The sequence below is a fragment of the Pithys albifrons genome, chromosome 4 (genome assembly GCF_047495875.1).
Source record: "Pithys albifrons albifrons isolate INPA30051 chromosome 4, PitAlb_v1, whole genome shotgun sequence".
Classification (NCBI taxonomy): Eukaryota; Metazoa; Chordata; class Aves; order Passeriformes; family Thamnophilidae; genus Pithys; species Pithys albifrons.
Genome location: NC_092461.1, coordinates 66,968,561 through 66,993,029, shown reverse-complemented (window position 1 = coordinate 66,993,029; position 24,469 = coordinate 66,968,561). Strand labels below are relative to the sequence as shown.

The 24,469-nt window shown below is 36.2% G+C and overlaps 1 protein-coding gene across 3 annotated transcripts in view; it reads right to left on the bottom strand.

Moving 5' to 3' along the window:
• The window catches only part of TOX (thymocyte selection associated high mobility group box), a 220,524-nt gene that overhangs the window by 193,828 nt on the left and 2,227 nt on the right, over positions 1-24,469 (bottom strand). The gene's annotated exons all lie outside the window — the stretch shown is intronic.

Here is a 24,469-nt window from a genome sequence, read left to right as displayed (position 1 = left end):
AAAAAGAAAACAACACAAAAAGAAAAAACGCACACAAAACCCACTTACCTAATATAATATTGCTACTTACTTACTATAACAAAACTATGCAATAGTGACTAGTTGAAGGCTGTATTTAATGGGGGAAATTTACAAATCACTTAAAGGGTGGGAAGCAGAGGTACGATGGTCCAATCTTGTGTAAAAAGTCAAGACATCCCAGTTTCATCTATTTGTATTTCATGCTAAATTAAGTTCATCTGTGAATAATTTAAGTAGAACATATTTTTTCAGGAGATAAATAAATTACACCATGTTCTAATATTCAAAAACTTTCTATCCAGACATCGTTCACTACCAAATGAACTTTTGGACTTATTGCCCATCTCATCAAATGCTTTTTTAATCTGTGTGACAATACATAGGCCTGAATTCTTTCAAGCTCAGTCACTGACTCAAGCTCCTAATATTTAAATGTCCACCTTGGAGATGCAATCTCTTATCTTTGATTTTTGAGTGTTCTTGAAGACACTTAAATGACCAAAGGCAGGTGACATGAAACATGGACCAATAGGTATAGAATCTTCAGTGATGTCTACATAGCGTCAGCTCATCAGTCTCCCCACTGGTCTGGAGGATGCCATGTTCATTTTTCAAATAGCAAAATAAAAAAGGATTTTATTTTCTTTAAAGCACAAGTAACAAGCAGAAAAACCTGCAAGTTGTGCTTAAACACAGGTGCACAACCTAAAGCTATGCATGCTTATATTTTTTAAATTAATAGATTTCAAGCTGGAGTAGCCTTTTAGCATTTCATTAGCATAATTTAATGCTTGACCAGCTCAATCAATCAATCAATCAATCAATAAATAAATAAATGGGATTCTTACCATGCTTGTTTGCAAAACCAAACTGATAACAGCTTTTGCTGAAGTGAAATAAATCTGCATTACTGAAGTACTGTAAAGAACACCATATTAAAGATACAATCCATCCACCACTCACAGCAGCCTGTAGCCGTCATTCAAGATATTTCAATGAGAGCTGTGTCAGTCTCTCAGAAACATTAGCACATGCTCTTTGCTAACCCTCCTCCCCACCCAAATGAAAAACACTGAACTCTGCTCTTGTCTTCTGGTTCAACACCATGACTTTCCCCTCCCTCCTTCTGCTCTAATAAATATTCTCTCTCTATCCCTGTTACTGACAATAATGTAGGTGAACTCTGCACCACATAGATCTGTCATTATTAATGACCACAGCAGAGAGAAACGATAGCTCACTCTTAGGAACCAAAAGGGCAAAATGCTTCAGAATTTTCCATTCACATTTTCTTTTTCAAGCATACTTACTTGGTGACTTTCCAAAGTCATGAACATGACTCAAACAAGAAAAATATCTCAGTGTTTAACCTTTCCATAGAAAATTATTTGTTTAAACAGAGGGTACTTGTTACTTGGAAAGTCTCATTTACTTATAATAATGCTATGCACAGAATTTTATAGAATATAATAAACATAACAAGATGTCTTAGTTCACATGGAAAATAATTTTGTTCCTAGCAACATTACATTTCTTTCAAACTAAAGGCTTAAACTGGGATTGTTTTCTTTGCCAATCATTCCCCTACGAACATTGCTAAACTAGAAAGCACAAGACAGCACCTGAACTAATTGTGAAAAGTGCTGCTGGAGTGGCTGTGACCATGTGACTCATACGATACCATACTCTGAACTCTCTCAGAAAGGCTGTCCAGTTAATAGCACTTTACTGGGACTGAATGTCTAGTTGTTTATAGACAGCTGATGAAATCTTGATTATATTTTTTCGCTTGAGACAGGAAACAAAGTTTGAGAAGCTACAGCAGTTTAACTGCATTGCTGCATAACCCTTGTCCCCAGCATAATGACATGCTCAGCGTATCAGGTGCTTTCCATGTACCAGAAAACACTGCATAAAGGTGCTGCATGGGAGAGACAAAGCATTTGTCTCTAGCAAATCTAGTGTTTGGAAATATCTCACACAGTGCAGGGCCTGTTTTATAACGCAAAATATCTACATTACTAGGTTTTTTGCTCAACACGTACAGGCCCACAAGTCTCCTCTTTCCTGTAACATTTACACTGCAAATAGTTCCAGATATTTTCCTATCAGCTATTCTAACTTCAACTGAGACTGTGTAATAACCATTTCTTAGTTATGCTAGGTTTATCTGAATGAACAAACCTACTTAAGAGCAAATGTTGTGTTTGCAATGGCAAACGTACCAAAAAACATGTAAATGCTAGTCATTAAGAGGAGACAAAAAATGTTCTGCTTTTCTATGTCTATATTCACAAACATTATTTTTTAATGGGTTAAAACTTTTTGTTTATGTTCCATAGTATATACTATACATATCTGTCACTCATCTTTGGCATTTATGTTGACAAAACTTGTTGTGAAGGTTATTTTGACTTGCTCAAAATGGGCTTTTTCAGAACATAAATTTTAAGGCTTAAGCAGACACGTGTTAAAACCACTAATATGTTCTGCTAAGTCTCTCTTGTCTTCACTCAGCCTTCTTACAAGGTTTTAAACACTTTTATTGACATTTGAAAATCTGAAAATGTCAGCTCTTAGCAAGTGTCACAGTCTAAAACTGTTATTAGTAGTTCTCTTAGGAAGTGTAAAAGTGTATTTTATAAGAACAATTTTGTCTTTCAACAAACCTCTTGCAAATGATGTGATAACCACAAATTCTGCACAGGAAAGAAAATAAACTAAAGATTCATCAAATCATATTTAAGAAACAATTTTTTTGTTAAGTTACATTATTTGGTGACTCAGTGGTCTGCATTTAAGTTGATACAATCACTCCTTTCCAAAGTATTGCTAGGAGGAGAAACAATGTGAGAAGGAAACTGTTCTCACAGTACTGTGCCTCTTTTCTTCCACTGCTCTCATCTCTCATCTGCTAGGTATGTATTTGAGGGGTCTGATCCCAAACCTTCTCCAGTAACAGGCACTCCAGTCATTTTACGTTAGCTTGCAGCCAAACAGGTCTCCGAGGTGTTTTACTCCTCTCATCCATCTCTGTGAACACTGAACCTTCTAGTATGAATGAACATAGAAATGCCCTGGATTGCACCTTCTCTTCACTTGCAAGCACCATCACTGCTGCCGGAAGCCAGGCTGTGGTAGGGATTAATGAACATCAGAGGTGGCAGATTTTCTTACCCTATGAGCAATGTATTAAAGTCATCCCAGACAGAGGGTGAAGAGATTTGTATCACACACCTCAAAGAGCTAAACTGCATGTGTGGATCCCCAGGCAGGAAATCCGAATGCCATGTTGCTTGTTTCAGTCCTCCACTGAAAAGGCTGAGGAGCTCCATCTTTGAACAACCAAAGACTCTCCGGAGTCAGAAGAAGCCCTTAGAGTCATGCTGGTCACATTTTACTTCATGTTATTTACAGCTCAGAATGCCTTAACAGGGGTTTGGAGGGAATATGTGAGAGGGAGCGGGAAGGAGTGTCTCATCACTTTATATAGCGGTACATTTCAATTCCAGTGTATTCATTCAAAGGCCAAGTCCTACCTACTTTTCAAGCCACACAAAATGCAAAGAACTATCAGTTAAGTATCACAGGAGCATAAAAATTATTCATTCCACAAAACTCTTCTGAAAGAAATCAGTGTGAATCACTTTATCCTTAAAACTGAGAAAACACTGTGGTTTTAAATACTCAGTATTATCATTCAAGCAAATTGGCCCAGGTCAAATGAGCAAATCTAAAAAATGAGATCACTAAATTTTCTCAGCTTGATAGCTTAGTAATAAATAATGTGCTTCTATTCAGTCTGTACATTAAGTCTTTTATGTGGCCTCAAGGCACTGTCTTGTGGCTGTGCCCATTACAGGGTAGCCATAGAAACTGACACATTTATTTCTTGGATTAGTGTGCCATTGAAAATATTAATATAATGCAGTAAATGGGGATTTAATCTAATCTACTGATGCTAGGCTGAAGTTACTAAAAGGTTGTATGCTCTTCCAGGGGAAGAAGGATTATATTTGTGGAGTACAGCTCCAGTAACGGTGGAGTAAGATGATGTTTTGGTTACAAACTCCACCTAAAAAACCTATCACATTTCCCATACTCCATTTATTCAAAAAGGTTATATGAAACACACAGATATGTCCACCAAGCAGGTACCTGTTTCATACCCTAAGCCTTCTTCTCAAAGCTAAGGTGTCAAAACTGAAAGTTATAAAGCAAGAGAAAACGGAGATGCTCTGCCTATTGTGTAAGCAAGGCAAGTGAAGCAGTATCTCACCCTGCAAAAATGCAGGGCTGTACTTCATGGACATGCCATTAGCAGGAAAGCCTATACCTGTATTACAATCAACATTTTAACAGCATTCAGTTAATACCTTCATATATTTTTTTAAAAAGCAATGTATTGAAAAGATTTTCTAAAACCTTAATTCTTGAGAAGCAAGATCTGTGGTTTTCTTAATTTGTAGGTCCCTAACAGGTCTTCCTAAATATCAGGGTTCCCATTTCAGTAGATCACATTTGACTCAAGTTCCCTGTAGTAATTCACAGTACTCAAGTTCTGACTCCCCTTTAGACTGCAGTATACTACATAAATTTAGAAGATATATTCTGACAGATGAAGCATTGTTGAAAAGCTAAGTACAGCACTTTGTCCTTGAAATGTTAACATGTAATGTCATAAAGTATTCAAATAATAATTTACTCAATCTTTCAGGGTAATTAATTAAAACGGTTTAGGTGTTAGAGAAAATCACCTTGAGCTTATAAAATTGGAATGCCTCCTCTTTTCTTTTCTGCATGCAAGCTGTTCAATGGACTTACCACATGTTTTCCCAGTTATGGTTTTTGATTTCAGCAGATAATAAATAGCCAGGATCTAATTTTGCCATGTCAAAACCGATTATGTTTCACAAGAAAAGGTGGAGTTGCTCACCTACCAGATGAAGGTGAAACATAAAACCACTTTTATTTATGTGATGTGTCCAAATTCAACTCAACCTGGCACTAGGTACTAGGAGTATGTAGACTTTAACTGTCATACAAATTTATGCATCCCTGGAAAATGTCAAATATAAACATAAATTTAATCAAGGAATGGAAACCTTTATTATCAAAGAAATAAACACAGTCTTTGACAACTAATGTAAATTATCTTAATGCATTTTTCACTTATTTTTCAGAAGGTCAAAGAAAAGAAGAAGAAACACTGAACAGAGACATTGCTGATGAAAATATTTCAGGCAAGTCCTAGACCAATTATTAATGCTGATGTTTCAAAAGGAATTTGTGCTCTTTAACAGCAGCATTGCATTCACATGTGTGAGTTCCTTTTCCCATTCATGGAAATATGGGAAATGGGATAAAACAGAAGGCTTACAACAACAGATAAACAAGCACTCTGTATTATTCTGTAGTTTTCCTCAGTTGAGTAGTCTTTGGACAGCATTTTAATGGTTGAAAAAAACCCTGCACATGATGAATAAGGATGCCACTCTCAATTAGCATGGACAAAGGATCATAGCCATATTTGGCAAATGAGGTAGCTGTGGTGTAAGAAAAGCAGGAGTATTCACAGACATTGCCACATACATCACTGTCCGCAAATCAAAACAAGTTAATGACATTTTTGTACATCTGCCCAACTACATGACTACACATTAGTCTGGCAAGTACTTATTAGACCCAAATTAAATAGCACAATTATTATAGTTCATATTTACTAAATATAGTGTTGTTAATTAATACAGCACTAAATATAGATGCTACTGCCATATAAATAAATGATGAGTACTGAACCAAAACAGTTAAAATAACCAAATATATTATCTTCATTAAGTATGTCTCAGCACTACAAATGCTACTATCCATATAGTTTCCATTAATATATATATACCATGGCAGAGGAAACATCAAACTATTATTTATTCTCCATAACAAGTGCACTGACAACACACTTGGCAACAGCTCCCAACAGCTCCCCTCTCATTCGGCCTCCGCATTGTGCACTGGTACACAATAATGTCACCAACACAGAAATACCAGCACCTATTGAACAGATGGGTCTCAGATGAATAGATCTCAATTCCAAAAACATCGCAGGTAAGACAAGCTACCATAAAACTTATTCAATAAACCTACATACCATCTGAAATACATTTGATATATCATATATAGAAATTCTATACTTTGGTCATGCAAATTGAACAAGATCTCCCACACCACCAAAGTCCAACAAGAAATCTGAAACTCACTAGTGAACAGTGGGGCAAAGACACCACAGTTCAACCCATACCCAGTACAAAATAGGATGTTGAACACTTACTACAAGGAAACTCAGTAAAGGAATATCAGTAGCACACACTAGCAATCCTTGAAAAACTCTTTCCTACTGAGAGATGCTTTCCACGTGGAATTTATGTACCAGTGGTTACTCACAAGCTTAGCATACCATGCATAAACTTCACAATTGATTAATTAATTAACTACATTAATTTTAGATGCTTGGCAGTGACAAACTAAGGCCCACTGGCAAGCCAGATGAACAAAGGAAAGGATACTTTGAGGAAACATCTGTTGTCTATCTCTACTGCTGAACTGGTCAGGCCAATTTTATGGAGGATTCCTACCCCAAAGCTCTGCATGTATTTAACCTTTAGGAAACAAACAGTAGAGACTTGCCACAATCACACCTAAGTTTCCAACTTAAATATTGCCACCAAGGCACTTTTCAGAAGATGCTATGAAGATTGAGAAAACTGGTATCTCATTTCTTTAACCCACAATTCTTATTTATCCATAGTTAGCAACATGGATCCTGAAAGATATCACTGCTAAACTTGCATTTTTTTTCTATTATATTGTTAATTATTTGTCCAAATCTGTGCAAAGCAGAACTTGGACACACTTTATTTCTGTTTTATAAAAGATTTGGCTTTAATCTGATTTTTTTTAAAGATCTCACTTTTCACTTTTATGGGATCAGTTTTCCAACAACTGAGCTTATCAGCCACATCTACACTGCTAGTAATTCAAAACCATGGCATATTTATTGATTCCAAAAACCTATTACATGATATCGCTTACATTCCTGTATTTGATTAGACTGAGTTATTGGAGGAACTAACAAAAGAGCTTATATAGATGTCATCTTACCTGACATCTAGACTATTTGCTCTTGCGTCTTTATTTGTAAGTATTGCACACACAGATCAAGTTTTGCACAAAACAAGTATCTGATGCAGCTTCATCGCCATTTTGCCATTCAACCATTAAATACCCCAACTATAAGAGATAGGTTGTAGGTATAAAACATTTATCCACTTCTTTAAGAGAATATTAATGAACAACTATGTAAAGTTGTAACGATCAGTAAGATGCATCATGAGTAAACATCATCCAATTTCAATTTAAACCTGAGCTATATACTACCACTGAATATAGTATACGTAAGATATTTATAGATGAATATAAATTATGCACATCTTTGGACAAAAAATGCCAATAAGCTTAAAACATGAGTATGTTAATTAGATTTATTTTAATCCATTATAGAAAATATTTTGACACATATCCTAAGAATAGTGTTTTGAAAACAGTCCAATGCCTTAAATATATGCAAATTTTGACAGTCAAAAATGAATACTGCATAGATGAGATACTATCATTCTTCACAATCACTGCAGCCTCTAGCTAGGTACAGATTTTTCATGACAGAAACATTTCCTTCTGTGTATCTCATATTCTCAGATTTCTCCTTCAAAATCATTCCTGAAACACTTTTAAAGACAGAGTTAAAACTATTGCAAACTAGAATGGTTGTTATACACTTCAGTTAGCGAAGGCTGCCAATGCCAAACCATATTCAATCTCTCTTCAAACAGAACTGCTTGGCACTGGAATCACATCCATTGGTAAATTTTAGGACGTGTATCATTCTTGAATTACTTGCATTATTAGTGCATAATATAGGCTGTTTCCAAAACATGACTAAGGTAGACATATACATGAGGTTTGCACACTCAAACACATGAGTACTCATATCAATTTGAAGAATATTCATTGCTTTGAAAAATCCCCATGTAAATTCATCTAAAACCCATTTAAAATTTTAACTAAAAGGTGAATTCTTCTCTCTCTTTGTTTGGTATTTGTCCTACAATTACACAGCAAACCAGAGCAGCTCACCAATTAAGACAAAAAAGTCTGAAGGACTAGGATGGAGTAATGTCCATTTGCTTTCAAAACAGAGTATCTTTATACAAAGGCATCCTGTGTGGACATTGAAGTGCCTTCATTGAACGCTACTGTACAACAGCCAAAGTACCATAAATTCACATCACCCAGGCCCACAGCACTCCACCATACAATAAGATCAAGAAACAGATCAAAGGAACAGTGAACAAACTCCCTGCATCAAGAAAATACATTGGTTTCTTAGTCACATGTATCTACCTATGCAAGGATTTGGGGATTTGAAGGAAACGTGAATTTTTACAAGCAGTTGGTCTTCAAGGAACTATGGAGATGTCCCATGCAGGCAGCAGCCTGAATCACACCATAAGAGTATCACAGCTTCCCAGAGGTCACATGTTTCTGAAAGCTTCTAGTAAGAGCATGTGGATGGAAAGACATGCAATTGTTTTACAAAAAATTAATTTTCCTGGCACTAGTTTCCTTCAGCCATTGAAGTCTCCTTACAACTACCAGCACTCTTTATACTAGTTACCAGGAAAAAGACCTGCAGGGAATCTTGAGAGGAGTATTGCAGAGAGGCCGGATATCAGTGGGTGTGCGCATTTGTTTCTTAACCCAGATTCACGGCTTGTGTGTGCCTCTGTCTAGCTAATGAAATTCCCTTTGGATTGATCAACTACACAGGGAAAAAAAAACTAACTGATTATTGTTTGAGGAAAGAGTAACTCAAATGAACCTCAGACATAGTTTCACAACTGCAGGAGGGACAGATAAAATGTGATGTTGGAACTGTGACAGCTAATACTGGTTTAACACTTCAAAATCTTTGTGTTTGATGGACCTTGGAATGCAGATGTACTTATAGGAAAAACAACACTCAGTAGAAAAATCACTTAATGTTCTCAGTAAGGTTTCTTTAGGGCCAGGAAGTATAAAGCACAATAGTCCTGAAAATTAACCCCAGATGTATACTTGTACTTTGTAATACAAGAAACGTGCAGGGTATCTAGAACACTAAAGTTTACAAAAATATTTTTATGTACAGAAAAGGGGTATCTAAGATAGGGTTATATAGATGACCATGAAGAATGCAAAATTCCTCTGGACATCAGTAGCAATTTCCCTAGGGGAAGACCTGCAAGGCCAAGCCAGTCATTGACATACTCTGGTATCACAAGCCTCTAAAAGCCAAAGCAGCAATAACGGCAGAAGAGCTGTTATTTCTGTACCACAAAAAGAAATATTTTAGAGACGTTATTACATTTAAATGTATTCTGATATTGCATTCTGCTTTTCAATCTCAGCAGATACTGTTCCATCTGAACAAGATGGACATAACATAGAGCACAGTATTTTATATTAAATATAGTTATAAGGGAAGAACAACAACCTTGGAATGACTCACTTTCAGGACCAATTCATAGGTTACACTAAGTATGAAAGGCAATTTCAGAGTAGTGGTGGAAGAAAAGGAGTTTTATAACAGAGGTGATACAAACTAATTTGGACACTCATTCACAGAGAACAGAGGACGCAATATAATGTACATACTTAAAGGCAGGAAAGAATAGTTACTTCTTCAAATACAGTGGTATCTGCAAAAAATAAAGTCCAGTTCTCTTCAGTACTCTAATGAAACCATTGCAAATGCTGAAACATATTAAAAATTCAATACTAAAAAGACAGTAGCTTTGTACTTGTGCTGCACTGAGTCTAAACACAAGATACTAAGAACAGGAGAGTGTATTAAGGCAGGACTGGTGACAAACACTGGTATACAAGTGGTGCATACAAAACGTAATGAGATATTCAGAAGTGTATTTCAGTCTATATACTGAAGTACTGAGAGTGACATGGTGACATTCCTCCTTAGAATAATGGGGGAAAACTATAAGAAAATACAAGATCTGTTTAATTATTTCACAAATAGCTTGTCACAGTTCTGTATTGTAGATGATATAAATCTTTGTCAGGAAAAATATAAAGTTCACATTGTAAAATCTAATGCAACAAACTTAGCACTAGGATTGTGTAAAAATAACATCTTCTACAAATGAACTGTACCACAAAAACTGATGCTCATGAAATGTTATTCTAATCTAAGGTCTAAAACCACAAAGTAAGAAAATTCCAAATTAAAATGAAACTTCATCCTTAGCCCACCCAAAAGTGTTTAGATACAGCAGGGCCTGCCAAAGAGTAATCGTCCTATATACAAAATACACTGCCATCACTACAAATTTGAAACTAAATATGGAATTCCAGCTCTAATTCTGCCATTTCTCTTCCCTGCTTTTAAGGGTATAAACAATCTTTGATTACTCCACTACTCATGTGGTTAATAATCTTAAGGTAATTCTTTTAACTATTTCTGTGAAGCAGAATTCATTTACCTGCTTCTCAGCTAAACAGTCAATCCCAAAAGGAGGAAAAAACAAAAATCAAATAGTGAAATTATCTTTATAGAGTACTGTGGAGTTGCCCTAAAGGAGAAAGAATTCAGATAACTGAGTGGCCCACTCCTTGTACTCCAAAATTGTCAGCTTCATGGGGTTTTTTTGGTTTTGTGTTATTGAGTTTGGGGGGAGGTTTAGTATATTTTTGGGGTTTTCTTAAGGCCTGGAGGCATAAGTTATTGAATCACCAGATAAGAGCTGAAATAAGATCAGCTGTTGAGGAAGAACTCATCCAATTTAAGAGATAACAAATTGTTATGTGGAGAAGAGTGATTATCTAAGAGACGGGGGAGGAAGGGGAGTGGGGAATGGGACACAAGATGGCATAGCATCTCATAGTGTTTCTGTGGACCTCGACCACAATTAAATTTGTGTTGAAGGACCTCTCTCCCCATTGTCAAAGACTGTTTTTTCTCTCACCAGGATCTATTTGTGGAGAGACTACTTCTCCCCGTTTCTCCTATGTAGTCTCATCTATGTAACAGTCACAAAGGGACCTCCTGATATTTTTGCATTCTACCTTCTTACAAGACAGTTCCTGGCAGGACATGGTAAAGCAGCTGCTGAAGTAGCAGCCCCTGTTGCAGAATGTCAGAACTTCTAGAGAACATGAGTGAGGAAAGTAGCAGATGAATGCAGCAATGGAATAGCTACCATGACATTTTATGGACTGAAGACAGAAAGCATTTCCCAGAGAAACCCCTGCAGCTCAGGGAGTTTGTTGCATAAGCCAGCAAACATAGCCCAGAATCATTCAAGTCCACAGAAATAGCAGTGTATGTACCACAAAGACTTCTGTAAATCCACATTTACGGAACTGTTAACATCTAGTACTACTTCAGTTAATCAATCCTAATCCTAATAGCTCTGCTGTCATGTAAATCTGAATTTGGCAGTTTTCTTTAAAGTAGGCATGTTATCACACTAGGTTTGTGAACCAGAGACTTCCAATTCACCCCAAAGAGCTCATGGTTAAAATTAATCTGTCTGGGAAATGCCCCAGTACAGTTCACAACCCTCTAGTGGTGTCTCTTCTCACCTAGACAGCTGGTCAGCTTTTCTCTGGAGATAGTTTAGGTGCCCATACTGGTGGAAATGGTGTCCAGCTTTAGCCAAGATCCGTAATAAAATCTGCTTTCTCCTGGATATCTTCATGTTTTCATCTTTTCTAGTAAAAATTCCTAATCCCTGGGTGACAGGTACTCTAAGGTTATAACTCACCTGTCTTTTCAAAGTTCAGCATCTGTAATGAAAGGGAGAAAGGAGTGTCCTGGCAGAAAGGAAACTAGTGCCCCATGATGGTAAAATACAAACACATGCTTAAACCAGCACCAAGACCACAGCCCCAGCTCTTTTCCTTAGATGAGTTCCTTAGACATGCAGTGCCCCCTTTCCCTGCTGTCCTCTCCCACACTTGACTGAACAACACTCAGCTACCAGAGCGCGTGGAAAGCTCAATCCTTACCCAGAGTAACAGACCTGATGATTATGACACTCTTCTCTTTTTAACTTCTAATAAATAGAAATATGCATTTCAGTACAGTATTTTCAGCTTTCTACAGGTCTGTTGCAAGTTCGGTAGTAAGAATAAGGAAATATTCTGATAAGTGAATGGCAGAAAATTAATTTCCAGGTCGGGTACATCAGGGTGCTCTATTGCTTCAGAATATGCTTCCACCTCTAACACAAACAAAGAGGTTCCAACATTGCTACAATCCCAGGCAACTGTGTCAGAAACAGCAGATTAAGGGCTGTCTGTTGTAATACACTTGTTGCTAAAAAGTCTAAAGTCCTCTCCTTCAAACAAAACCTTCTAAGTACCTTCTAAATTCAGAATTTTCTGCAGTAAATACTAACATTTACATTTTTAATTTCTGAAAAGAGTTAATAAAACCACAGGCGAGTTAGAGAATCCTACTTTAGTATTTCCACCATAAAGTTCTGTTTGAGAAAGTCCACTGTTTGAGAAAGCACTCTTAAAAGAGCAGTGTATTCAGATGAGAAATATACCTTTTCCTTTTCAAAAATATTTTTCCTCTGAGCTTTCACTATCATATACATGGACTCCACTGTTACTCCAAAGAAAAATATTATAGGACAAGCCCTACGGATTTGTATACTCAATCCTCTGACTACACTAAAACTATAATAATTTATACAAATTTAGAAAGTTTAATATAAACATACATCTAATACACTCTACTTTCATTATTTCTATAAGCAGAGTAACTATGTATGATAACAAATATATATACAACCGGCTTTCTCTTACTTCATAATTGCAAATTTAACTATAATACAAGTGACTGTAATTTTGGTCACAATACCTGTATTTGGAGTTCAAGTGGTATTTTTAGCCTTAAGAAAACTCAACCAGCTCCATTATTTGCAGAACATATTTCAAATTCAGCAGAAGAAAAGATACTGAGATAGAAAAGTACCTTCTGTTCAGAGGTAAAGTTTTGAAATTACTAAGGCCTTAACTTAAGCTTGAGTTCCTCAGTCAAAAATGGGGGCATCGTGACAATAACATACATATTCTCATGTTCAATCTGAAATCTTTAAGAGGTAAGCATGCCTCATGAGAGCCTGTGCTAAAGTATTCACAGAAGTAAAGGAGTGGCACAAAAGAGTCCGAGATTTTCCCGGCCACAGCAAGACTTGGTCCTCCCCTCACTCACCGTGACAAAACTCTCTCCTACTAACAAGAGTTAACTCTGCAGCAGAAAAATCTGTGCAGAAATGCTGAAGCGACTCAAATACTCCTTACAGATAATAGCAATGAATGTCATGGATATAAACCAATGAATCAGCAAACAGACACATGAAAAAAGTATTTTAAAAAGAATATTATTTGGGTTACAAAGAGGTCAAAATACAGAAAATGCCAGATCGGAGGCTGCCTGAAAGCCTAACTTAGGTGCCATTTGCAACTGCATTACTGATCAAGTTGCAATGACGTGATCACTTATTCCACATCCGCTGTTCTACTTCACCAGTTCCTGTCAATGATAATATACCAAAGAGCAAAATGAAGATGAAGACAATCCTTAAATCTGTCATTCACACCATTAAAATGTTTGATGTTGCAACTTAAGAAAGTCCTGAACAAATGAGATCCTCACAACATCAATGTTGTAATCTTCTCAACATTATTACAAGAGCTATCACGAACCGTTTACAAAAATGGCCCAGGCGTTAATCCAAAATTACACCTTCAGGATCCACTCTCATTTTTATCAAGAACTTAGTTACAAGCTTTATCATGTTGCTCAATCAAAATAGGTTCTTTCCTCAACAATGAAAAAAAAAAAAATCTAAAAATTCTTCATTTCTTATATGTTTCAATTTCAAAGTCTTGAGTTTTTCCTGGATTTGGAAGCCTTGTGGACCTGGTGCTCTATTTTTCACTTACAAATCCTGAAAATCTGTGGCAGTGTCAGTTCCTAATAGACCCAAACGTTCCATCTATGTCATATAGTGTCAGAAAGGGTCTGCTTCATTAGAAACAATGGACAATCGTGTTGGTTTTCTTCTTAAGGCAGTCATTGTTTTTAAACACTCCTAAGGGTTTACTGATGTTCAAGATGTAATTGGGTGGGATATACTCTAACCCAACACAGAAGGGAACGGGCTCCATAAAGGTGCCTCGGTTAAACAGCATGTTGTCAGACCAGGTGATGTGCCCTCAACAAGTGATTGTCATCCTCTATTACCACATTTTTTTACACAAATGTCACCTCAAAGTGCGAGTTGGTCTTACACAAAGGATGAAAGAAAGAGCAAAAGGCAATCAATTTGCTTTTCATTCAAAACAAACCAGGACAAACCAGGAAAGAAACTTTTTGACTAAGTAACAATTCCTTCCCAGAGGTACTCCCAGAAAAATGCAACTGTCATCCCCCTTCAGATTTCAATGTCTCTGCAGAGGTACAAAACACTAGCTCAGCTAAAGTTCCTCACAATTGTCTTGTAGCTGTGCTTTCAGTTGTCAATGCTTTATGAGCTTTAAAAAGAATACAGTTAATATTGTGGGGTTTGATTTAAAATGAAACTTGGAATATAATTTGAGATATCAAAATCTAATTACTATTCATTATTATGAATATTTGGCTTTGCTATTTCACATTCAATGTTCTTCACTATGGAAAATGTTGAGGTCTATTTATCAGTGTTATTTTGTAATCATATATCATTTACTGTTCTTAAGAAAAGAAATATTTAAGTTGCTTTACAGTGGATACCAAAACTTGGTTTTATAACCAGACTTAAAACTGAGGTCCTTGTTGAGGTAGATCGCCCTCTAAATTAACAGTGTTGCCCCAAGAGCATGGGTCAAAACCAGTATGAATGAGAAAGCCCGTTGGCACTCACATACACATGAAGAAACCCCCAGCATTTCCCCATGACCCTGTAAACGTGCAAGACACAAGGGCAGCCTGCCTCAGTAAATTTTCCCACTCACTTTACTTTTTTTTAAACTGATTTTGTTCAAAGTCTGAGGGGGGGTTGGGGGGGGGGGGAAGCACAAAGATAAACACACTTATGCTAGCAAATGCCAGCAGAAAAATATATTCTAGCAGTCTTTGGCCAACTTAGACTTGAAATGAATTTACATCATCAAAACACCTCTTAATAGTCTTAAAATGTTCTGAAAGCTTATTGCACACATTTTTCCTCCAAAATTCACAGGAACCTTTTTCTTTACAGTCCATTCTTCACTCATATGCCCTTTATCTCTCTCATTGGAAAATATATCAATTTCTTATTAAAAAAAAAAGTGTTTTGGCATGGCTGACCTGTAGAGACACAGAGCTAAGCAGAGTCAGTGAATCCACTCACTCTGATATGCACACATGATATGCAATTATAATCTCCATTCACATTCCTACGGGGTTGTCAATCAAGAGAAAAGCCTTTTTGACAACATCCAGTGAAGCGTACCAACTAACTGCTGAACAGGAACTTAAACAGTAACAGCTTTTGTTACTAGCAAGAACGGATTTTACCAAGATTGGGCTCAGTTTCTAAAGAAATAATTATGTTAAAATTTTGAGGCTTTTCATTAAAAATTAAAATGTGTCACAAAGCTATTGTGTGTGAAGCTATCATATAATGTAATACATGAGGGTTATCAGATAATGTGAAAAAAAACCCTCTAACCTTTCTTGACTGTAAGATACAATTTATCCTTTCAAACTTAAAACAATGAACAATGATTACAAGCTCATTTTTAGTGAGAAGAGAACATTATTCTAATTGCATGTTGTCTATTTGGTAGGCATCAAATATCTTTTATAACATTACATTATAAGCTGCCTAGCCACAAAACCAACACTGTAAAAGGCCTGCTACTGCCAAAAATGACACTGTGAACAATTTATTATTGACACACTGGAAAATTATGTGGCTCAATTATAAGTATTTGCAACTCCTTGAAAATATCCTGACTTTCAATTTAGGGCAACAGAAGAAAAGTCTTTGCTAAACACTGAAGATGCTAACATTTACTTTCTAATATCCAGTTAGATAATGCACAACTCATAAGAGCATTAGGGTATTTTCAAATACAATCTGTAAAGGTAAGACCAGTAAAAATAAATAGGTTGCTGGCAATCTGCTTTTTGTGTCTTGAGCATTAACCTTGAATTACAGTTTTCAAACATGCTAATATTATTAAAAATTGAAACATTTGCCCTCTTGCTTATCACACTCCGTAACTGAAGAGAGAGCAGATGCATCCTGACTATTAACAGTCATGACAAATTGCCTTACTAATGAATGTTACACACTGAAAGTGCCATAACTGATTAAACCACAATTTCCCACTACCAGATACAGAGAGACTTGGGAACTCCAGCAGTGGACAACTCTGATGTTCTGCCAACAGGCCTTCAGGGCACAGTGTGGTATTTAGAAAAACACACTGTAAATTCCATATGAATATATTCTAAAAGACTATGTGTATACAACAGGTTTTAAAGAACATTTGATGAAACAGCTTAGGTTCGTAGCTGATGAGCCATGCAAAATGGATGTGTTATAACAATTTTAGAATCATTACAAGGCTGCATTGGAGAATATTTCTTTTGGGTTCCTCTGCCCCTCTCCCCACCTCCCCAAAACATCGCTTTTGCTTTGCTTTCCCATAAAATCTTTCTTTTGTCAGTCTCTTTGTTGGTGCAAAATTGGCAGTGGTTCAAATTCAAAGTACTCCTATTCATTTACTGACCATTAAACCAATGTCATTCTAGTTCACATCAGCCAGAGAGCTAAGCTCTAAAAAACATAAAAGGCTTGCTTCACCACTGATGAATAATGTGTACATTTTTACAGAGCTTAAACCTTAATGCTTTGCCTGAAACTAACAATACAGTATACCTTATCATTCCTTTTTCACAAGCAGGCAGCTGCTGAAACGCTTGCCACTTCAAAATATCAATTGCTTGCCAGAGTTGTCCTCAACACACCCTGTCAAACTCATGTATATTGTGCAATGAAAATGGTGCAGGACTGAAAGCTAGAAATTCTGCTGTAAGGGTATGATGTGCAAAGAACAATGTATGACAACCATAGAGACTACAAACAATAGCGATGGAGCCAGACACTACATATATCACAACTGTGCCTGTACATATTTTATTGTATGCATTATATATTTAAAGCATGACAAATGTGTCATTGAAGCTATGTGCTACTCCAAATAGAAACCCTTTAGCTAGTTAAGCTTTTTCATTTCTCTTGATGGAAATGTAGTGCTATATTTCTGCCCTCTGAATATTTGTTTGTAACTCACCCAGCACAAAAAACACCATCAGGTTTTCAGAATTAGCAACAGAAAACAAAAGGCAATACTACAAGATGGGAAAATGAGATATAGTTCAATTAACACTATTACTTCTCTCTATGGATGCATAGCCAGGCCACCTTAAAGCATATCTGAGGCTATGCAAGACAAATACAGTATCAATATACTCATAAATTACAGAGTACCTAATTTTAATGTGGATAAGTACTGGCCTATTGATTTGCATGTTTCCCTGGCAAAATGGAAATCCCATGTGAGTATGTTCTTTGTCTGTAGAAAACGCATTTTAAAAAACCTCTATGAATTCAGCAACCTATGCTAAAAAGAAAAACCTAAGTAACTAGAATAAAATTATGTGCGGAACCTAGAGGAAGTAGTGCTCATATGCACACACATGTATACATGCATCTTCTCTGTGCATGCCTGTGACAATGTGTGTTACAGAGTCACATAGTTTCATAGCATATCATTAGAATTTCTGTAAAGTGTCCTAAGTAATGAAAAATCAGACTCTAAACAGAATCTTAAATTAGCTGAGGAAAAAAAAATGAAAATAGCCAAACTAAGAAACAAGTTAATCATGAAGTGACCACGGAATGCTAGTCTTAAAGAAACAACACATAGTTGTAATGAAAAAAAAAAGTGTTTAGGAGGAAAGATGAGTGTGACAGTCCAGAACAGCATGTGGGTTGCAAAACCTGAACACGCAGTATTCCACAAGGGTCATTAACTGATATAATCCTAACCAAAATGAATAAATACACCATTAAGGTGTTAATAAATATTTTGGAAAGAGAATGGGTGTTTTAGGTGCTCAGGGTTGGTGACCTTTGCTGTGTTTATTAGTCGGACAATGATGCATTATTAACACACAGCAGCTGTACCTGAACTGCTGCCATGAACATAATAGCCTTTTATAGCCATCAGGGGAGTGAGATAGGAGGCCTTTATTAACCACTACACATGATTAGCACATTATGTGAACTTTACTAGGCAAATTATCTCTTATTGAAATATAATGTTTATTGTAACTAATTGTAAACAGGATTTTAAAAACTTCTCAATGTAAAACTAAAAGGTTTTACTACCATTTAGTGAATAACTGGCTAAGCCACAAAAAATAATTCTTCTTTTTCTTTGTTCAACCTGTAAAAACAACTGTGCCTCACAAAAACTTACTGCACTATGATAAAAACACTGAAGTAAATGACTTTCACATCTTGAATACTATTCTTCAGAATGGTAAAAAAAAACCTCCATAAACAGCCATTTCCAACACAATTAAGAAAACTGATAGTGAAGAAAAAAGAACTTGCCTTATATTTTCCTATAAAGATTACAGGCAGTTCTTAAAACAACCAGTTTGCCAATACATCTTCAAGAATTAACTCAGAAAAAAAACATCATGATTTACTTCAAAGAGCTTAACTTTGGGTAAGATTATCCCATTAGCCTTCACAACTGAACACAGCACTGAGAGTCCATTATGAGCAGTCTTTTATGCCCCAGCAGAAAGTCATTAACATAAAATAAATCATTAGCTTTGATATTAAGCCTCTACTATCTGCAGGTTTCTATGACTAATGTTCACAACTTTGTCTGCCAAATGATCAATTATACTTTTTTGGAAGGGTTATCACCCCTTTTCACCATTATTTTTCCTTTTACTATTTATTATTTCAGGTTGATGCAAACACAATGATTGTATGAGAAACAAATGTTTTCTCTTATTCATGAACACAAACCTACACACTTTTGGCAACTGTGAACAGAATATAACTTTGAACACAGTTACTTATAGTACATGATCGAAATGATGTATTCTCTGAGTATGTTCACTTTCTTCAAAGTCAGCAATATATAATGAAACAGAAATCTACACGTGTATATACATATAAAGTATCATAGATACAACAGGAATTTACGTGTTTACATAATCTTCTCTTCTGGCAGGAATTGTCTAGATAAATCTTTTGCTTTGCACTGCAGACTTCATACTTCCTTTACTGACCCACTTCCCTAAGTACAGGTTATCACTGTCTGATTTCAGAGTTCTGATTTCTTCTTGCATATAGGATAAGAAGTGGAAATCACTGCAGATTTACTTAATATAACAAAAATACATACCAGCTACAGTAACTTTCATTTAACCTTTAAGACCATATAATCATCAACAACAATAGCAGGAGACAAAAGTACTACCACAGCAGCTCAATTTCCATGCTTAGCCAGCAGTACCTTTGAAAAAAGCCACTCATGCCACTCTTGATTGGTAGAGAGTGATTTAACAGTCAAGAACGTGAATGCTAAAACATTCTGACATTTCCACTAACCTGGATTTGTCAGATGCTCATGTAATTCAAGTATGTTTTGCAACTTAGAAAGCAGTGTGTTTCTTGGGAGGAAACCATGCTAAAAGGATCTATAGCAAATCAAATAGCAGCCCAGTGAGAAATACTAAATGAACATTTCAGGAATAGTGTTAGCCTATGTGGAATTGAAAGATAAAATATAAATATTATTAGAGCCATGTGAAATTCAAATGCTAAAAATAAACTACTTACTGCAAATGTAAGAAGCAAAAGAAAACCATAGACATAAATAATATCGGTCGCACCAAGATGTCTGCTGAAAAACAACTTTAAGTTTGAAGGTCTAAGTCAATATTTAAACATTTTATTCAATGCCCTGACTTACTAAGTGAAAAGCTGATTGCTACCGATGAACGTAAAAGGCAGATATTCCAGTGGAAGGGGGATAAGAGTTTCTTCTGTACACTCACTGCTGTGGAAGGGCAGTGCTTGTTGCTGCTACTAAGGCTACATAATCTGTGCCTAACCATAGAATAATGCAATGCTGCCGTTTTTGAACTGAATGTTGTAGCAAAAAGTGCTTATGACCAAGAAAATCTCATTTGAGTTGATATGAATTCCATGCCTGAAAGTATTTTGGAAGCATTGCTATAATTAAGAGTCATTTGGCGAATCTGCTATAAACTATGGAGCAGTTTGTAACTCAACATTTTTAATGAGAAAACATTCCTTGGGCAGAATCAGTACTTAGTTGCATAACTAAAACCGTAGAATAGACTATTTCAGTTGGAAAGGATCTACAGCAATCACAGAGTATAACTGCAACAACAAAACACTTAAAACTAGGTTACATTTAAAATAAGTATTTTAGTGTATGCAGTCCATGCTAGACATTCAAAGAGCATGTGTCCTCTTCAAAAAGATAAACAAAGCTGCCACTAATTGCCTCTGCTGTCAGTTCCAGAAGCCAAGGTCTGCACTGATCCAGGGACTATCCTCTCACTACGCAAAGTGGTGCTTTCAGGTCACTCTTGAGCTGTGCCGAGAGTGCTGTCAAAGGAAGCTTTTTACTTCCAACATCTAAGCTTTCTTGTATCTACCATCAATATGGGATTTAAATATCCAAGATTTTTTATCTAAATCCTACCATAATTATAACAATTCTCTGCACATAAACGGTGTTCTAAACATAGTCCATTCTCAAATGTTTCTATACACTTTTAGTAAGACGAGAAAGACCTGCTAAGGTGGGAATCTGAGCACCGGGGGGTGCTTAGTTCTTCCTGGTAAACATGCCAAACAAGCCCCAGATTCAACAGGAGCTGGGACCGCGCAGTCTTCCACAGTATCAGCTTCAGCGGCTCTTTTGTTTAATGTAAACACCAAAGGTATCGCATACAGTGTTTTAGCTAATTCAGCATTCTTAGTAATTTACTGTTTTCACTTTTTTCTGAAGACCTCATGATAGGCGGATCGAGGCTAATGCCCTAGAGTGGAAAAGCATCATTCTGTTAGAGAATAAAACATAATTCCTCTCAATGAACTGATGTTTGGCAGAAAGAAAAACAAATGCTGAAAATATTTTGGTTTATAGACATCCTTGAGAAAGATTTTTCAAAAGCACATACTTGTTTTCTGTATTCCACTAAAGTTGAGACTACTTCTTTTCTGAAACACTGGAATTTAAGGAGGCACACTTGAGGCTTGTCTGTACTCTGACTACATACTAAGATTTAGTAACCCAGGAAATAAAATTCCATTTACCTTCTTCCTAAGCGATGTTTTTGAAACTAACTAAAACACTTAACACTTGAAAATCAAGTGTCAGCCATAATGCAACTGTTTAATCTTTCCTTTAAAGAAAGAGCAACAAATTTCAAGTATGATCCTAATGCAGTAGAGGATGAGGCAGTTCTCTAAGGAGAAAAAATATGTCCAGAATAAAGAGTACGAGCATAATTAAAATGCTGTCAAAACAGTAACATGGCATTTCAGCTTTAGAGCTGTCCTTCAGAGGGTTTGCTTGACACAGTTCTGAGTTTCAGATAGAGACTGCATGGAAATAACCCACTGGAAATAATGTACACTTTGTAAACAGCCATGGAACATTTTATTTAGTCTCCATGGTAGGGTTAAGTTTACACAATAAACTACTCTAAATGTTCAGTATAAATATATGCACTTTTGCTCCATAGAATTCTGATTACAAGTGGGATTGTTACCTGCTTACAAAGCACTGTATTATATCTCCTTATCCGCTTCCACCCAATATCACTCTGCTTTTTCATTTTGAAGGTTTTGCTTCCCTCCCCTCCTTTTTCCTCTTTACTCTTCTTTTTAAAAACAACTACATTCTATCATTTTACCTCTGCTGTCTGGCTGTATTTTTCCACTGCACTGACAACTACCAGTGAATACAAGAAAGATGAGTTGTAGGCTCCTGTATTTTTGAACAAGGTAGCAAATCACAGAAGAATCCAGTGCATAATTCTGCAGGGCTAACCATTGGGAGCAGTAAAGACCATAATTTTCTGCCTACTGTTGGCAGAGGTCAGCATCCCTGTCATTAGTTGTGTCAAACTATAATTATATAACTGCATTTTATGTGAGCAGATATCTGAAAACACTGCAAAGTTGCAAGTATGAAAATTAAAATATACCAATCCTTCTTACAGTACTGATCAAAGTGGTCTTTGGAGATGACACTTCAATACGGAAAACCACATGGATGTTATTTATTGCTCTCTACACAAACATTTAAACTTATCGTCCTACTTCTTCAAGCAGCTCAAAACCACTGGCCATGTTCTTCAATCAAATTAAGACACTTGGATTATCAAAGTTATCTCTTTTATAGCCTTCAACTCAATTAGGGAACGTGATGTTTCCTAAAATAAACTTCAACTGAACAGACTACTCGCATTAGCCTGCACATATCTGAAATGCAATTTTGCTTCAAGTTTCAAGAGGCAAATAGTACAACCCCAATCCTAAATCTGTCCACCATAAGAGCTCCACTATGTTATTTCAAAGGCTGACCTATATACCACAGCATACCATCCATTCTGTCTGTTTGTATAAGAGATACCTCACACAGTTGTCATAACCAACATTGTTTGCATTGTTCTTTCACTTTTCTCTCTCCATGGGTAATGCAAGAGAAACAAGCCTGCATAACAATATATGCAGAATATAATGAGCTTTCACAGCAGATAGAGAAATATTAGGCTAAGATGCTTAGAATGCTATTTTAGGTTTATAAAATAAAGATCTAAGCAGTCTTCTGAAACAAAGCCTGCCAAGCGAAAATTTTAAGATAAGAGCCGATTGAAACTACATTATTGCATTTTCCTTTAGCTATAAAAAAATGCACTATCAATACCTCCCATGCCTGTGCCTGGGAACCCTTATGTTATGCACAATCATTTGATCAGAAAAAAACAAACTTGTGCTAATAGAACAAATAGAAAACATAAAAGGCTAAGTATTTGTGGAATGCATTCTAAATTACGGGCAGCTCAAGCAGACTTAAAATGTAAAGAATCAAAGTCTGACAAATGTGTAACAGAAAACACAACACTAAAACCCAGGTATGAAAAATAGGGCCAGATCCACTAATGAGTGCCAAAAGCAAGTTTTAACTAACTTTACAAGTAACAAGATCCAGTTTCAAATGAGTTTTGCAGGTAAAGACCTAATGAAGACCACCATTCCTACCAGAACATGCATCCATCACACTCCAGTCATCATCTCCTTTCCTGGGAGAGATCAAAAGCAAACATTCATCCAAACTGAACACAAAACACTGAACACAAAATTGTGCAGGCCTCCTGCCCTTCAAACTCCCTAAAAACACACAAGCCTGAAAATGAGTGACAGAGCAATACTGTAACATGACGACATGTTTAGAACAAGTCAGATAAGTTTTCATAGCAATGTTAATCATGCTGGGTGAAGGGAGAGAGTGAAGGGGGTGAAAAATGAAATGTTCACTCAGTGTATGCCTCCAAGGGGCTTGGCAAACCTACTCTGTCCATTTAATGTAATCAGTGGTCAGTGGCAAAGATATGTGAAAAAGACGTTTTTTCTATACCCAGTGTCTTATATTGAAACATTCTTGGTAAGTCTTTTCCAAGCATAAAACATATGTCTTATGACTGTGCACTTTTAAGCACATTATCAGTTCAGGCAAAGTGAAATAGAAGAGTTGCAACTTGTCTACAGAATGAGTGTCTCATTTGCATTTAAAAAGAACAGTTTGCTCCCTCATACATGGCATGACTTGAAAGAAGCTTTAACCAGCTAGTAAAGAAATTCTGAAAATTACTTTCTAAATTAATTTATTCGATTTGCAGTGCAACACACCAAAAAATTATTTAAGGAACTTAATTGGAAAATGATTTAATATATTAAAGTAATTCCTGATTTTCCAAAGCATTTAACTTTTAAATTAAATCTGGCCCACTATCTCCAGAACGATGACTGAAATGTGTATTCATGTCATTACCTTCTTTCTGAAGCTTTAAATCATTGATAGGTTTAATAACGTTTGTCCAGTTTCACTGCCAAACGGGTCGTCAAACACTTTGGTGCTTATGTCATTAATATCAGGGCAAGCCTTTCACATGGCAACACTTCACCGTTACAATTTACAAAACTAACTAGAGAGAAAATAG